General features: G+C 46.5%; 1 long non-coding RNA gene and 2 pseudogenes across 2 annotated transcripts; 1 reads left to right on the forward strand and 2 right to left on the reverse strand.

Annotated features, from left to right (window-relative positions):
• Positions 1-294: 294 nt before the first annotated feature.
• LOC120643416 lies at positions 295-6,873 on the forward strand (annotated as a pseudogene).
• Positions 4,139-5,721, reverse strand: LOC120643417. The gene is made up of 2 exons (XR_005662999.1): positions 4,472-5,721; positions 4,139-4,391 (listed from the first exon to the last, which is right to left on the reverse strand). It is a non-coding gene; the product is annotated as an uncharacterized LOC120643417 (long non-coding RNA).
• Positions 6,874-9,065: 2,192 nt separating the features above from the next.
• On the reverse strand, positions 9,066-14,708 carry LOC120643418 (annotated as a pseudogene). The gene is made up of 4 exons (XR_005663000.1): positions 13,511-14,708; positions 11,122-12,161; positions 10,684-11,016; positions 9,066-9,763 (listed from the first exon to the last, which is right to left on the reverse strand). The product of XR_005663000.1 is annotated as a probable serine/threonine-protein kinase WNK7 (transcript).
• Between the last annotated feature and the right edge of the window lie 1,566 nt (positions 14,709-16,274).

Genomic DNA, 16,274 nt, shown 5'->3' on the forward strand with positions numbered 1-16,274 from the left:
ATCATGTACTAATTAGGCTCAAAAGATTCGTCTCGTCGTGTACATCCAAACTGTGTAATTAATTTTATTATTTAATTACATTTAGTGCTCCATACATGTGTTCAAAGAAGAGGTGAAAATTTTTGGGAACTAAACGGCCCCATACTACCACGCTGCTCAACTGGCATCTCGCTTTGCCGCTGCCGGCCAGGCCTTCAAAATGTTTCGAAATTATTTTAGACCAGGCAAGGGAAGGAACAAGGCTTCACTGATCTCCCTGATCAATCTAGCGTTTACTCTACCCTGCAGGTTACTACTACTTCTCTCCTGCCTCTTCTCTTCTCTGCTTCTCTGTGTCCATCATCATTAACCGATAATTGCGTTTACTGATGGGCTTCATTTGTTATTAGTTGCTTCTGTCACAAGGTAAAACCTGACATGATTTTGTTTGCTATCGCCTCTGTGTTTGATGCTTCCTGTAATTCCATAAAACCTTTTCCGTTATTCAGAACCTTCCGCTCGTTCAGTTCCATATCTGTGCATGTTTCATGCCAGCACCTGATTTTTTTCTTCTTCTTTATTAAAGGACTTGGATTAGATCTGTCTTGCTCATTCTTACAGTTCTGGGGATTCATCCTACTTCCATGGATTTTTAGATAATCCTGCTGCGATTGAAAAACCGTATACTCCTGCAACAAACAGTGGGTTTGTATCCAAGATTCACAATCTATCTGTTTTGTTTCATCTAGAATAGAGAAAGAAAAGAAGAAAAGAAATGATTTTCATAGAATGAGTGTGAGCAACAAGCACAGCCAGTTACCATCTAGTCTCGGCATCAAAAACCTGCCAGCGTTCCTCTGCTAATTCTTTTTTTTAGCATGCCAAAGGTTTGATATTTCTCGTATGTGTTCACAAAGAGTTTGGTTATTTTTCTCTCTTCATAGATGCTGGATCGAAAGAAGTCACTAGGCCAAAGTTCTGATTTTTCTCACATTCCCGTTCAGAAAAAAGTTTTATTTTTTTTCTTGTTTCTCTTCCTAGATGCAAGCTAGACTGAAAGCAGTCACCAGGCCAATGGATTCAGCAACACCAAGAACAAGTGCCGCGACTCCTACCTGTACCGTTCCTGGGCTCCTAGCTGGCCTCACCAAGCTCTGCAAGCTCACCAAGGTCTGCGCAGCGCCAGCACTGGACGATGAGACAAAATCTCAACTTGGAACTTGCGGTGGATATGATCAGAGGCTGCTTCTCATAAGACTGTTTGAAGCAGTGGGATCCCTCAAGTCAGCCTACATCAAGCTCCCGAGAGCTTACATCCCCTACGATCCTGCCAAGATCGCCTTCGCCGATGAGATTATCACGTCTGAGCTCGATTCAGTAACAGCTCTGCAGCACCTGTGCAGTTGGAGCTGTGGGATCGGGTCGTTGGTCAACGAGCGGTGGTCCTTGGTTCAGGAACTGGAGGCCGAGACGAGGAAGAGGGTGTTGGCTTCGCCCAGGAACTCTCTCACACTCACGAACACACGATGCCGGCGAGGGAGACAATGAACACAAGAATTTTCGGCGACGAACGCCGCGGCGACGAACGCCGCGGCGACGAACGCCGCTATCTTCGCCTGTTATTTCACTGGACTTGGCAAAAGGAAACAGTGGGGTACAGAGACTATTTATCAGCCAGGGGACACATAGGAGCCACGTACTCCCAGCCCGACCATCTCGCCAAGATTCGCACGATCCTACCCTCAACGTCCTGCATGCTCGTTCCGAACGACTCGGCCACCTCCCGTGCTAACCGGCGCCTCCCTCTGCTCCTAACCTCCTCCTAGGATACTGCAGCCTGGACGCAACAACCATGCATCCGTTCTACCCCAAGACCTGGACTCCGATTGACACAGCAGCTCAACTGCATGGCGCCAACACACACAACACACACCAGCAACACATCCATGCATGGCGTGTTTATTCCAACAAACTCCCCCTAAACACGACATGTCGTTGCTGGAGTTGCCGCAGCTGTCATCGTCTTCATTGCCACAGCCGCCGCTACACCCTCCCGATATGACGCGGCCACGGGCCACCTCTGCATGTCCATCTCCGGCGAACACTGCACGCTTGCCGTCGCCACCACGGCCTCCACTACGGCCTCCACCCTCGACGCGAACCGAGCACCCGATGGCCTTCATCATCTTCTCCGGCGACACACGCCGTTGTCTCCGGCTCCGGCGACACACGCCGAGCTTCTTCTCCACCAGCAACTTGTGGCCATGGATAGCACCATACGCACTGCAGCCACCATCTTCGTCCTCAGCGACACACGCCGAGCTCCATGTACGCCGGCGACACACGCCGCGCACGAACGCGAACTGGTTGACGCCTCCTCCTCATCAGCGCCATGAGTGCCACACAATTACTTGCGATGGAGCCAAGCGCCATGACTTGCAGACTGCCGCTAGGTCCGGGCGACAAACGCCCTACCCCTGGCGACGAACGCCGCGGAGCAGCACGCCATCTTCTTCGGCCCCGGTGCGACGCACACGCCGCTGAGCACATCTTGCCCGGCAAGATCGACACACGATCCGCTGCGGAGCGCCTCCACCGGCGACCACGCACAGGCCGACACACGGCCAGGCAATTAACCTCGTCACTCCGCAACCAGACAGCGCCATCACGCTGCCGGCAAACTCCGGCTTGCGCCAGCTGCTGCCATGAAGGCCGGCTCGTGCCGGCCACCACCAGCACACCTCCGACGAGGGGAACGGATCTCCTGACGACCTAACCTTGCTCTTGATACCAATTGTTGGCTTCGCCCAGGAACTCTCTCACACTCACGAACACACGATGCCGGCGAGGGAGACGATGAACACAAGAATTTTCGGCGACGAACGCCTGTATATTAGCCTATTATTTCACTGGACTTGGCAAAAGGAAACGGTGGAGTACAGAGGCTATTTATCAGCCAGGGGTCACACACATAGGAGCCACGAACTCCCAGCCCGGCCATCTCGCCAAGATTCGCACGATCCTACCCTCAACGTCCTGCATGCTCGTTCCGGACGACTCGGCCACCTCCCGTGCTAACCGGCGCCTCCCTCTGCTCCTAACCTCCTCCTAGGATAGGCTTAATATGATCTAGCATTACTTGGCTCATGCATAATCTAAAAAAATTTATGTTGTTGCCTAGCTTTTTATTTGCTTCCCTTGATTTATTAATGTATTTTTGCAAAGATTGTTTTATGACCTTTGGCCGTAAACACTGCAGAGAAGGTGCCAGGAAGGAGAGAAGATGCTAGATGCACTTATGAAGCAGGTTAACTTTGAAAGAGCGGAGCTTGAACGAATCGATACATCAGCAAGAGCAAAGTCTAGCAATCTGTTGCTGAAAGCGCAGAACAGTCAGGAGTGGCTGCAGGCCAGTATCAGGAATCTCAAACAGCAGGTAGACGAACTGTCTAGCTTCAGCAAGCTTCAGAGTGTCGCAAAGTTCATGGCCCCTCCAGGGTTCGGGATCGACTCTGTACAGCGGGAGCAAGAGTGCGCCATGTGCCTGGAAGAGGAGATCTCGGTGGTTTTCCTCCCGTGTGGGCATCAGGTGGTTTGCGCAGGCTGCAACCAGCGCCACCGTGACGGGGGCATGACAGAGTGCCTGTCCTGCAGATCTCCCATCACGCGAAGGATCTGTGCTCGCTTTGCCGATAGTTAAGGAGTGAGTGTACATCTGGTGGGGAAGAATCACAGGAGTTATAGCCTTTTGCCTTTGTTAAAATAGCCGTCGTCTAAAACCAAACTACTGCTAAAGAGCAGAGTAGCTGTGTAGGAATGTAGGATGCAGTTGGTTTCTTAGTCCTGATCTCGGTTTGGGGTGAAAATACAGTTGGAAAGGATGCTAGTTTCTAGTGGATCCAGAATGTTCGTTCTTGTCAACTATTACCATATATACTTGCATAGTGCGGTTTTGCGGTAAGTATGCCATAGAATATCTGAGGAAGCACATTGGTATTTTTGCGTTGTGCCTTGTGGTTCGCTGGGTCGGTTTCCACGATGATGTCACATAATGCCTGTTGGTATGTGTATGGGCTAACTTCACACTAGTGAATAACGCTCGCTATCGCGCGCCCCTGTACAATGTGTATCAGCTTTTGTATATGATAGTGCATCGGCGTAGAAAGAAACATTGATATGATAGATCCAATACTCAAGTTTTAGGTAGTAACCAATTGTACAGAGGTTCAATATAGTACTGATACGACAGAATGAAATATACAGTTCAATATAACAGAGATCAGGTACTACTGAAGGGCAAGAGAGCTAAGAAAGTAAGTAGTTATATTTATTGTTTGGTGATGACCATGTTTAGTGCTGTTGGAACGCCTGATGGAACAGGAGAGCCCCCAAAGAGAGTAATGTTGGAACGCCTGCACAAATTCATGATGCCGTCGGATCAGCCACTGTCTGCTATGGCAAACCCAATAGTTATTAAGATATTTAAAATTACCAAGATGCAGGCATGCAGCTCGAATCAAGTTAGCTTCTTCCTGCATGGTTGATAATGAATTAATCAATTAATTGCTTCGTTGATAGTAAGTTAGTCAATTAATTGATTTATCTAGAACTGAACAGTATTCTCAATTTGATCTAAAAATGTAGAACTGTAATGGTCACTATGAATTACTTATGCAAACCAGCTGTGCGTATACTGATGGGATTAACATTTGACACAACTGCAATGATAGATTCTTCAGCGTAGCACTCAATAAGATAGTGAGACTTCTTTCTCCGGAAGCAATGGTAGCCCTCAGAAGTAAAAGAAAAAGAAAAGAGAAGTGGTAAAAGGTTTGTTATTTGAAATGATATCTGGAAAAGGACAGAGAATAGGTACCCTGGCAGGAGAATGTATGTAGCAATGATTTAAATGCAATGGAGAGCAGATCTAGCTGGCGCTGAGTATGGGGAAATGTTAATGGAAAAATTGAGTCATAATACAAAGCAGAGGACTCGTGAAACCTGGAAGTAGTTTTTTCTCTCGAATACACCTGGAAGTAGTTTTGGAAGATAAAAAGATTGGGCAATTTTATTTACTAAACTTAGTACGTTTTTTAGGTTAACAATTAATCTAACCTAGTAACTTTTTTCTGGGAAGAACAATAGGAAGGCATCAACATGAGGGAAGCTTTATGAGAAAAATTTAGAAGCCAAAAGCAAGATTATAGATACAACCAAGGAGCCTAAACAATTAGGATAATATGAAGTGAACAATATGTATGTCTATTTAGTATAGGGGAAGAACACTTTAATAAACCTGATATGGAAAGGCAAGCCTAAAGGAGAAACAAGGCAACAGTAATAGTGTACCACACAGGCAGAAGCTGTTTCGTAAGCGGTTAGCACTTTCAGTAGTCTTTAATTGTAACAAACTAACCGATTTGTCTCAAGATCCTTTCTGTTAAAAAGAGTAGAAAACCAGAAAGCAAAGTCACTCTATGGCAATTATATAACTCAAAATTAAATTACAGATACAACCAATGGGCTTGGACAAATACAGCTTTACAAAGAGAAAATACACCAGAAACAAAGGAAACAATTCACCACATCATGACAGAGCAATAAAATACATGAGTGATGCAGTAACAGCACATTGTATAAGAGTGTATCGGAAATCTGAATAATATGCAAACCTGAATGTTGTTCATTTGCGAACAATGCTTCCGTGGCTACACTGCAGGATGCAAGCATTGAGCAGCGCAGCCTGGACGCAACAACCATGCATCCGTTCTGCCCCAAGACCTGGACTCCGATTGGCACAGCAGCTCAACTGCATGGCGCCAACACACAACACACACCAGCAACACATCCATGCATGGCGTGTTTATTCCAACAGAGGGGTTCAGACATCGTGGTGCTCAAGAGAGAACTGGAGGCGCTGCAGAGGGAGAACTCGAGACTGAACAGGCAGATCAAGAGCGAAAAGTTGTCGTCAAGTAAGCAGAAGAGTGGCAAGGGCTCCGTCGTGCCGAAAGAGTTAGCCACGGCTACACCAAGTACAGTGCTGGAGGTGTTCAAGGTGGCATCAGCATCGGTGCACGACTTTGCAGAGTTGATTGCTACTAGCATGATGCAGGCATCTTCAGATAACTGTACTGTGAAGGATGCTGCAGTAGAGCAGTCATGGACATGGAGGAGGTACTCACTTGAGGCGCACCTGTCGCGAACAATGCTCGTCGGTGCCATTATTACCGGTACTGAAGAAGAAGAAGACGGAGATACGAAATGGTTGAAAATGAGTGGTGGTCGCTTCGATCGGATCATGAGGTTCTGCGACCCTCTGGACGCCTTGATGCAGTACCCAATCTCGGGCTTCTCGAGATTCTGCCGGTCAAGGTACCTGGCCGCCGTGCCGGCGGAAACGGAGGCGGCCGTGTTCCGGAACCTGGACCAGCGGGCGTTCGTGGCGCGCGGGAGGACGTGGTTCTACCGGGCGTTCGCGACGATGGCGAGGTCGGCGTGGGCGCTGCGTGCGGCCACGGCAAGGTGCTTAGAGCACGGAGTACACGGTGTCAGAATGTTGTACGCGAGGAGAGGGAGCGAGTACGCCGAGGAGTTGATGGAGAGCGTGGCTGCGCCTGCGTATGGCGTCGGGGAAGGAGAAGGTGACACTGACACGGAGTAGAAGCTTAGCGTTGCCTTCACTGTGACGCCCGGAGTGAAGGTCGGCGCCACGGTGGTGGCGTGCAGGGTGCTTCTCCGTCAGTGTCGTCATCAGGAGGGCTTCATCCAAATCCAATGACGACTGCGGTTCTTAACTTTTTCTCTTTAAGAAAAAACAAGTACTGTAGTTATGAAGAGCTGTGAGCCTCTGACTTGCATTGAATATTTGCATTTAGGCCGTGTTTAGTTTCCCATCTTTGGAATTTTGAAAGAGAATCTTTCCATATTTGAAGTACTAAACATAGACTAATCACAAAACTAATTATAGAACTTGTCTTTAAACTACGAGCCAAATCTAATGAGTCCAATTAATCCATCATTAGAGCATGTTTACTGTAGCTTTACTGTGGCAATTTAGTTTTTAATCACGGCCTAATTAGGTTCATTAGATCCGTCTCGCAATTTACAGTCCATTTGTGATTTTTTCCGACTATATTTAATACACCATGCAAGTGATTTATAAAATTTTTGGAATTTTGAAGTTTGAAACTAAACACGGCCTTAGTAGTGCCAATTGAAATTAAAATTGGCATTGAATATATGTCGGTCAGTTTTGGATTTGCTTGAACGTGTGTGGCAGGCAGAGCAGAGTGGGCGGTGGGTTGAGGGCAGGCAGGTCAAAAGTCTAAACGCGGCGTTGGTTGGCATGGCATTGGCAGCTGGGTGTTTTGCACACGGACACGGGACACGGTGACGCGGCAACAACGACTTTTGAGTTTGAGTGTTGGCTGCCTGCTACGCACGTCGTCGTCTTAAATTCCTGGCTTCCCTCACACGACGAAATTATTATTCACTACATTCTCTTCCCATGGAGGACTACATTCTCTTGGGTTTGATTAGCTAGCTCGCTGGCTCCTTGGCCTCCAAGTTAGTTTCTTCCACCGCCGGCGCCGTGTATATATCTCTCTTCTTCCTCACACCGACCGACCTCTCCAGTCCTGACCTGTCCAATTAACAAGCATTCCCTTCATCAGGCTCAGCTCAGGCGATGGGACGAAGCCGTCTCTTCCAGTTGCGTGGCCTCCTCCTGCTGCTCCTGCTTACCGTCTTGGCGCCGCGGCCTTCCACCTGCGCTAGGCCTCTCAACAATAACATCATACTGATGCCTGTCGCGGCGGCTGCATCTGCAGCCACACCACCGTCCATGATGCCCAGAGAGAGAAGCAGCAGTGAGGATCAGCGTCAGCTGCCACGCACCGGCAGGAGCAGCAGCTACGAGTGGCTGCTCAACAGCAAGCCCCGGGGGAAGCCACCGCCATCAGCACCCAGCAAACGCACCAATTGACGAACAAGCTATAAGATTCATACTAAAATCCTACTGGCTGCCCTGCTCTGCTTAATTTGCAATCAAGCTGTGGCTGCAGAGAGAACCAACAAAATACTCCATCTGTTCTTTCTCCCCTTCTTTTCCTTTTCATTATAGATAGCAGCTAGCATAGCGTATATCAGTATATGTATTGTTTTGTTCTTTCATTATACTATCTCGTGTCTTTTGCCTGACAGAAGAATTGATGTAAAATATATGAGTAGTACAGCTAAATACACATGTTCCTAGATCATGTACACGCATTTTTCAGTCAAATCTATTCTCCTAACATAATTCGTCCATATCTTTCTTTTTTCATATCGAATTGACTGCTCCCTTACGATACCAAGTTATCACAGCCGCAAACTAAAATAAAATATGATGAGATTATTAGGCAGCACAGCAGGCCAAGCCCTGCCTGCTGGAGATCTCAAGACGCATGCATGTTCTTGTTCTTGGATCAAGCGAAGCGGGTCAACTACCTATTTTGACCGCTGACTTGATGGAGCAGACACCATGCCGCTTGAAAGGGGTCCATTGGCCACACCGAATCCACCGACCGGTGCAAGTCCTACGCGCTTTTGCTCTTTTTTGCTTTCTTTTTTATATAAAAAAGTCCGGTTAATTTACACCATCCAACTATTATAAAAGTTCAATTTTCAACTTTCAAACCGAACAACAGAGGTCGTCATCTGACTGTAAATTCTTGATTTTGAAAGTGATTTTCCATTTTGTGAGAAATAAAATATTCAAATTTAAAATAAAAAATTTATAAGTAATTCATTTTAAATAAAAAAGAAATAAAATGGGTATCAAAAGTTTTATGAAAATATAACCAATAGATAGTTACTGTTTTAGAAAATTTTTGAAAATCGTTTCGTATATTTTTATTTAAAATGAATTGCTAATAAATTTTATATCTTAAATTCGAATATTTTTAATTCTCACAAAATAGAAAACCACCTTCGAAAATACTTGAAAGGCCAATTTTGTCCGATTTTTAACAGTTGGATGGTATTTCTTATCTGGTTTTGTAGTAAAAGGTTGAAAATCAGACTTTTGTGATAGTTCAAGAGTGTAAATGAGACGTTTTCTAAAAAAGTTATATTCCATGACATATACTCCGTTGAGTATTATTGTTTTGCACTATTTCTTAAAACTATAATGTACAGGGTGATAAGTAAATTACTCCTATTATATCTTAACAAACCATACCGGCTTGACTACCTTTTTGGCATCCACACACACTAAGTACCAAAAAAAGAAAAAGAAAAACAGATTGCTCAAATTAAAACATGACGTGCTGGTGACGCTTGTCGTCTTTGCTCCGGATCCTGCCACGCGTCGACGAGGAAGAGGAGGAGGTGGTGGTGGGCGCCCGGAAGCCGATGTTCTCGACGGCGCCGACGGTGTTGAAGAAGAGGCGGCGGTTGAGCTCCTCCACCAGCGTCCGGTGCAGCAGCTGGCTCCGTATGTCCACCATCGACCTGTTCCGCGTCATCCTCCTCCCCCTCCCGTGCCGGTCGTCGTCCTCCCGCCGCCGCGGCCGGCCGGCGTGCGGCGACATGCTGCACTGCCGCTGCTGCTGCCGAGTCTCTCCTGGGCCGAATCTGGTGTTCTTGGGCTGGGCCTTTGAGGCCGTATCTCCGATGACTTGATGTGGTGACTGGGCCTCTTCTTCATTCCCTGAGGCGTAGTGCAGAGCAGAGTACTTACCAGAGTGCATGGAGCTCATGTCATCATCATCGTCGCTTAAAGAAGCCATGTATCCATAATCTACACCAACAAAGTTTTTGAACAAAAAAAAAAAAGAAGCACGCGTGTCAAGGCTCGATGGTAGGTACAGTGCTAGATCTCCCCGTACGTGAAGATATACTAGCCTAGGAGGATATGCATGCATGATGGCTGCCTGCAACGTGAAGATATACTCTGTCTAGCAAGATTGCAGAGAATGCAGGACAAGTGCAAAAGTCAGCAGCAGGTAGCGTGCAAAGTCCAAAACAAAAGGCATTGGCGACGCCTACGTGCAGTGTGCCCACCTAGATAGAGTGCCAAATAAGTACTACTAGTATGCATCTCGTTCAAAGCCTAGATGACGCATGGCTACTGCAGTAGCGTGCTTGCAAAACAAAACAAAACAGCAATCTTGTGGATAACGAGCCAGAGCCACCATAGTCAACATTTCCAAGTCCAAAGTGTCATATCTAATACACGTAAGCATCCACGTAGGTACAAAAATGAGTTAGTTGGGCCAAGATGCCCTGGCTTGCTAGGTTCCCTATATTTATGACACGTGCATTTCATGAGCTTTGTTACAATGATTGTAAAGTAACAATGGATACTTTTTTCTTGAATTTTTCTCTAGCCGTTGATCAATGGAAAGTATTTACAAAAACTAAATTAAATTAGTATTTGGTCCCATATTTTTGTACCACCAGGTACTTTAGCCGAGGTACTTTAAGTTACTTGCTACCTTGATCACCGTGCGATTCTGTTATATGAACGACTCTTATTTTTTTCAATCATTGTAAAAATTCTTGCATTTCATATGTATGTTTGGACGAAATCAAATTAAACTTTGGTTCGAAAGCAATCAAAAGCATGCATACAAATCACTAATCTATGTCACAAGTTAACACTAAGAAGAAGAAGAAGAAGTGAAGTGCTCAATCGCAATTAAAAGATAACGTTGTTACCTTTGGACCAGGCGCTGCCTTGTGGGCCAGAGAAGCCTCCGGGTCCCGCTCCACAGACAGAGCCTTGGGAGGAGGTGGGGGAAGAGGAGAGGTAGTAGAACGGAGGAGGGCGCTCCACGTTTTCGTCGTCATCATCCTGTGCCGCGTACACAGTGTACTCGTGCTGCTGCTTTCGCCCGGGAAGCAACCTCTCGATCTCCTGGTCGATCATGGCGGCGATCTCCGATGGGTCCCGGTCCCTGATCTCCAACTCCTTCACCATCTCCTCCGCCACCTCCGTCGCCGTGTCGCTCACCATGTCGAACGGGAAGTAGATGTTCCGAACATCGTTCCCTGCACAACATGTGCATGCGTGTATCAGGTACGTACGTATCAGCAGTCAATCGATCAACTGATGATGCAATGCAAGATCTGATGAAGAACAATTGATGAGCGTACCCGTCTCGTCGGCGATCTGGACTTTGAGGAAGATGGTGTCCTCCTCGGCGTTCAGCTTGCCGGTGATGGTCATGTCACTAGTCCTGCTGGCCACTGGAGGATCTGCGGCATCCTCACCCCCCACATGATCATCACCCATTGTTGACGAGACATCATCGGAACTACTGATGCTGCCGGTCGAACAAGGAGCAGCAGCAGGCGGCAATGATATTGTTGGCTGTGGCATCACGTCGGTGGCATGATGCTGATAATGATCGTCGAGTTGGAGGAAAGAGTCGAGCAGCAGCTCCGCCGCGGACGGCCTCTTGGACGCGGCGACAAGGCACCTGCCGATGAACCGCCGGGCCTCGGCGTCCTCCACCCGGTAGAAGGCGTCGGGCAGCTTGCCGGCGGTGACCTTCTTGTAGATCTGCGCGGGGGTTGGAGCACTCGCTGTAGGGGTACTCGAGGGTGAGCATCTCCAGCACGCACATCCCCAACGAGTACACGTCCACCAGCTCGTCGTACTCCTCGTCGTACATCTCGGGGGCCATGAACTCGGGCGTGCCGATCACGCTGTGCGCCGCGCCGCCGGCCTCCCGGAGCACGGCGGCGAGGCCCAGGTCGCCGATCTTGACGCGGCCCTCGTGCCCGTTGATGAAGATGTTGTCGCACTTGAGGTCGCGGTGGATGACCGGCGGGTCGAGGCCGTGGAGGTAGGCGAGGCCCCGCAGGATCTGGCGCGCCCAGGAGCGGACGGCGCGGAGGCTGACGCGCGGGTAGCGGCGGCGGTAGGAGCGGAGCGTGCCGGAGGAGAAGAGCTCGGTGATGAAGTTGAAGGTGCGGCGGGGCAGGTCCACCCACGAGGCGTGGAAGCCGATGATGGCGTCGTGACAGAGCCTGCTCAGCAGCTGCACCTCCGAGTACATGCGCTGCACCGCGTCGGGGGTCCGGAGCACGTCGCTGAGGCTGGCCTGGTTCCACGCCACCTCCACGCCAAGCTCCTCGTCGAAGCCCCGGTACACCGACTTCATGGCGCCCTTGCCCAGAAGCTCGTCGAACTAATTATTATGCCTTCAGATTAGCAATCTCATAATAAATAATTTTCAAATTATATATACTACTCCTTATTTATTACTATGTGTTATCTTACAAATATTACAGTTAACTACTCCCTGCAGTTGGATTGAAATCATATATACTGAGTTACTGACAGGCTGAAGAAAAGTGACCAGCAGAAAAGATTAGGCACCATATCTATTGGATATGACTTGGCAACAGCGTATCCCTTTTGAAGCTTTCAGAGCATCTTATTATTGGCATATTGACAGATGGACACCAAATCCAGCTTGGGAAAGTTCAAATACCAATCAAACACCATCTCTGACTATTGGAAAAAGCCAGCACTCTTTCTGACGATTATTGGACCACAAATCACAATCAAACTCTCTGACCATCTCAGATTAATCATCCACTAGTTGACCATTTATAGAATTATTGTGGTATTATTATCTTTCTGTACAGCAACTGATTAATTTAGTACTATTATTTGACCCTGATCTAATCTTGATGTGCTTAACAATATTATATATGAATGTCTTGATGGTTCCACCTTTCATGTTGCAAATTAAACTTACAGTAAACACGTTACATGACCATGCAGTGATCGATATGGGTATCATTGGCAACTAACTACAAGCATTGGCATGGTGCTCCTGTACATTCTTTATTATTAGTATTGTATTACACAAAAAGGATGTTAAATAGCCAAGAAAAATCAGTAGAAGTATGTGTTATTTCTGGGAGAGGAGGAAAAACAAACCGGCCTTGCTGATGTGTGTGTTATCAACGAACGAACTGTATGGAAAGAAGACAAGATTTGCAAAAGGCAAATGGAAATGGGATGGAAAGGAAAGGAAAAGGGCGCAATAATTGTGTCCTGTTCTACAGGTAGCTCCGATGTGCACATCACAATATGGAATCTATCCTTAAATAACATGATGATTAAGAAAAACCCTATAGTAGTAGCTTAAACTAATGACCGAAGGTTTGCTGTCAGCATGTGATGGAAGTACGTATACCATCTCTACTAGCACAAGTAATCAGAAACCAATATTGGAGGTATCTGGGACAGCGATTGGAAAGGAGGGCAATTCGCGGGGAACTTCTCTTCTTCTAATCATGCATCAATTCTTGATAACTATATATCTTACTGTAATGCCAGGTTGTTCATTCTAAATCAAAGCATAACTGTGTAGCACGACATGTATACGTGATACTACAGAGATCCTACAAATGAAGTGAGCAATAAATTTATTAAGAACTTGTCTTGTTTGCCACTAGAAATTAAATGAAGAGGAGCAGAAATCAGGAATGGCATATATGTGCAGCAGCAGCAGTACATACGTACCCGGCCATAGCGACCCGTGGGATCGGTCTCGACGTATCCGTTGGTGTTGTCCCCCACCACCGCTGGCCGCCGGCTGCCGCACCGCCGTGGCCCGGACATGCTCGAGCTCGATCGGTTGCAGGAAACACAAGAGACAAGTTGCTGTGCCGAACAGGCTACTACTGTAATTAAGTAGGAGATGACTTGGTGCTGTGTGCTAGATGGTGGGCTTGGCGAAGTTGTGGATGTCGTAGGTGAAGAAGACGCGGAAGAGGAGCCAGCTGAGGCTGGAGCAGTCGACGACGGCGATCCACGGCGCCATGGACGGCCAGGAGGAGGAGGAAGAAGAAGAGACCCCCGCGTGCGCGTGGTGCGCGGCGCCGAGGAGGCAGCAGGGCCGTGCACTCATCTGACGCCGCTTATATGTGGCAGCGAACGACACGCACACCACCACAAGGTCGTGGATTGATTGAGTGATGGAACAGGATGCCTCCCTCTCCCTCCAAACTGAAGTGCAGCTTTGCGAATTAAGTGCAACCTCCTCTCGATGGGTGGGATCGATCACCTCAGTTTGTCGCGCATGCGCCTGCAGCACCAATTACAGACGCTGTCGTGTGCCCCTGCTGATTGCGAGCTCTGACAAGACGACGCGACACTTGATGGGTATGCAGAGGACGGACGCGCGAAGCAGAGGAATAAACGATGGATGCAAAATTACTGGTGCAGAGAATAAGTCCCCAAAAAATCGACCTCTCACCTTCCCTTGTTATCACCTGGCCTGGAAAAGGGCAAAGCTACTAGACTGATGAGAGAGATGTGGTGGGAGGACTATGTGTAGAAAGAAACCAACCAAACTGGCTCGCTGGCAGAGATCAGAGGGATTTTTGTTTCTCTCGTCGCAGCTGAGAGAGCAGATGAAGCTGAGAGAGCAGATGAGATTTTTGCTCATTCATTTGCAGCTACAAGGAGAATCTGAACTTGAAGAATCTATGCCTCGGAAGCATCTTCTCTCTGCGGTGGATCCTCTTCTGCAATAATCTGCAGGAATTTGTGTGGAAAATAGCACAAGATTAGCGATTTGGAAAACAGAGTAGCGAGAGCTGCAGCGATTTGGATGTTCTTGTGCAGACTGTCTGCTTTGCTTTCAGGGATGATGATGCTGGTGCTTCAGAGTTGAAATATGTAGGGGAAGGTAGGAGACCTTAATTGGTTATCTGGGAAGACAGACGAACCCATCCAGCAAACAAAATGCCTATGTCGCATTCTGAAAATATAAAATGCAAGTGCCTTTTTCAATACTGTGTGCACATGATCCATAGTTGACTTTGCTTGTTTCTGTACGAAGCTGTGGTATATTCTCTCTACACTTTATTTGATGTTTGACAAAGAAAAGAAAAATATTTTTTTAAAACAAACAAAATTAGCAAAAAAAAAATTATCGTGACATCAATAAAAGCTCAATGAGTCATGCCTGTCCTTGGATGCAAATACTGATAATGAATGTTATTCCAATGATGAATAAAGTTTAAGCTCCTGATTCAGTCCGATGTACAGGTAACTTTTTTTTCATTTTGTTCATGTACTACCATTTAGCAATATTAATGTACCTCCAATTTATTGTGGTGCTAATTATTCTTGCTGAAAATCATGGCATATATTCAGGAAAGTGACTAATTTCCCTCCGTTCTCTTTCAGGGTTCAAGATTCCTCATGAGTCATTTTCAGGCCCCTTATGGGGTAGTACTAAGCCAGTACAGCCGCCGCCACCACCGGCTCAAACCTGAAGATGGTTCTCCTTTGATCGTGGCCCAATCAACTAGTTGTTAGCAATGAACAATCATCTTCAGATGGAGTACGTGTAACGTTATATGGCAGGCCACATATTTCTTCAACCAAAACAATCCAAGCCCTGCGTACGCAACAAAGGACATGACCTTTTTTTTTGCAGTATGTCATGATCATGTATACACACTAGCTGCTCCTAATAATATATATGATGGTACTAGCATCTGTACTGTCCCCTCTATCTAAATACATTATTTTGCTAAATTATGTGTGCTGTGTTCATTATTATGTGCTTATGTGGCAGACACAATAGGCAAAACTTTTGAGCTGCCGTGTCTCTTTGACAAAAGTTCAATTGGTTAGCTGAAAAAATGAATTTGGACCCCAGTATGTGTAGGACTAATAGCTGCCGCCACTAGCAGTGCCCAACAAAAAACATGTCTCTCAATAATTCAGAAAGATCCAACCTAAAGATCAAAAGTATTATCCACTAGAGGAGAATGCTGTGTCAGATATAGCGCAAAGTCAACACTGCAATAGAAATGATTTATTATGCTATGATGAGAAAAAATGACCCCTAAAGAAAGATGCACCACAAATCTCCCTAGATTCTTCTTAAAAGAAAAAGAGAGTCTTGCTTAACATAACTTGTGAGCCAAGTGCTCATTTAAAACCCTCGCAAAAAAAAGGTGCTCACTTACAACGATCAACTTTCAAAAAAAAAAAACATTGAAGTGGCAAAACTGACCATTTGACCCTTTTCCCTAAATGGAACAGGATTTAACTATATGTACTATCGAGAAGGTAATATAGGACAGAACTTGAGCAAATGTACATGCCTCGATTGTGTTTCTTTCTTTTTACTCTCTCCGTCCCAGGATACAAGGCGCACGCATAATTCAAAATTCAAACTTTAAAAACTTTAATCTACGATTAATCTTGTATAATAAAATTTTTGTCTTATAAGAATCATATCATTGTATTCATATTTAAAAGTTGT

Source organism: Panicum virgatum, chromosome 8K (genome assembly GCF_016808335.1).
Source record: "Panicum virgatum strain AP13 chromosome 8K, P.virgatum_v5, whole genome shotgun sequence".
NCBI classification, from domain to species: Eukaryota; Viridiplantae; Streptophyta; class Magnoliopsida; order Poales; family Poaceae; genus Panicum; species Panicum virgatum.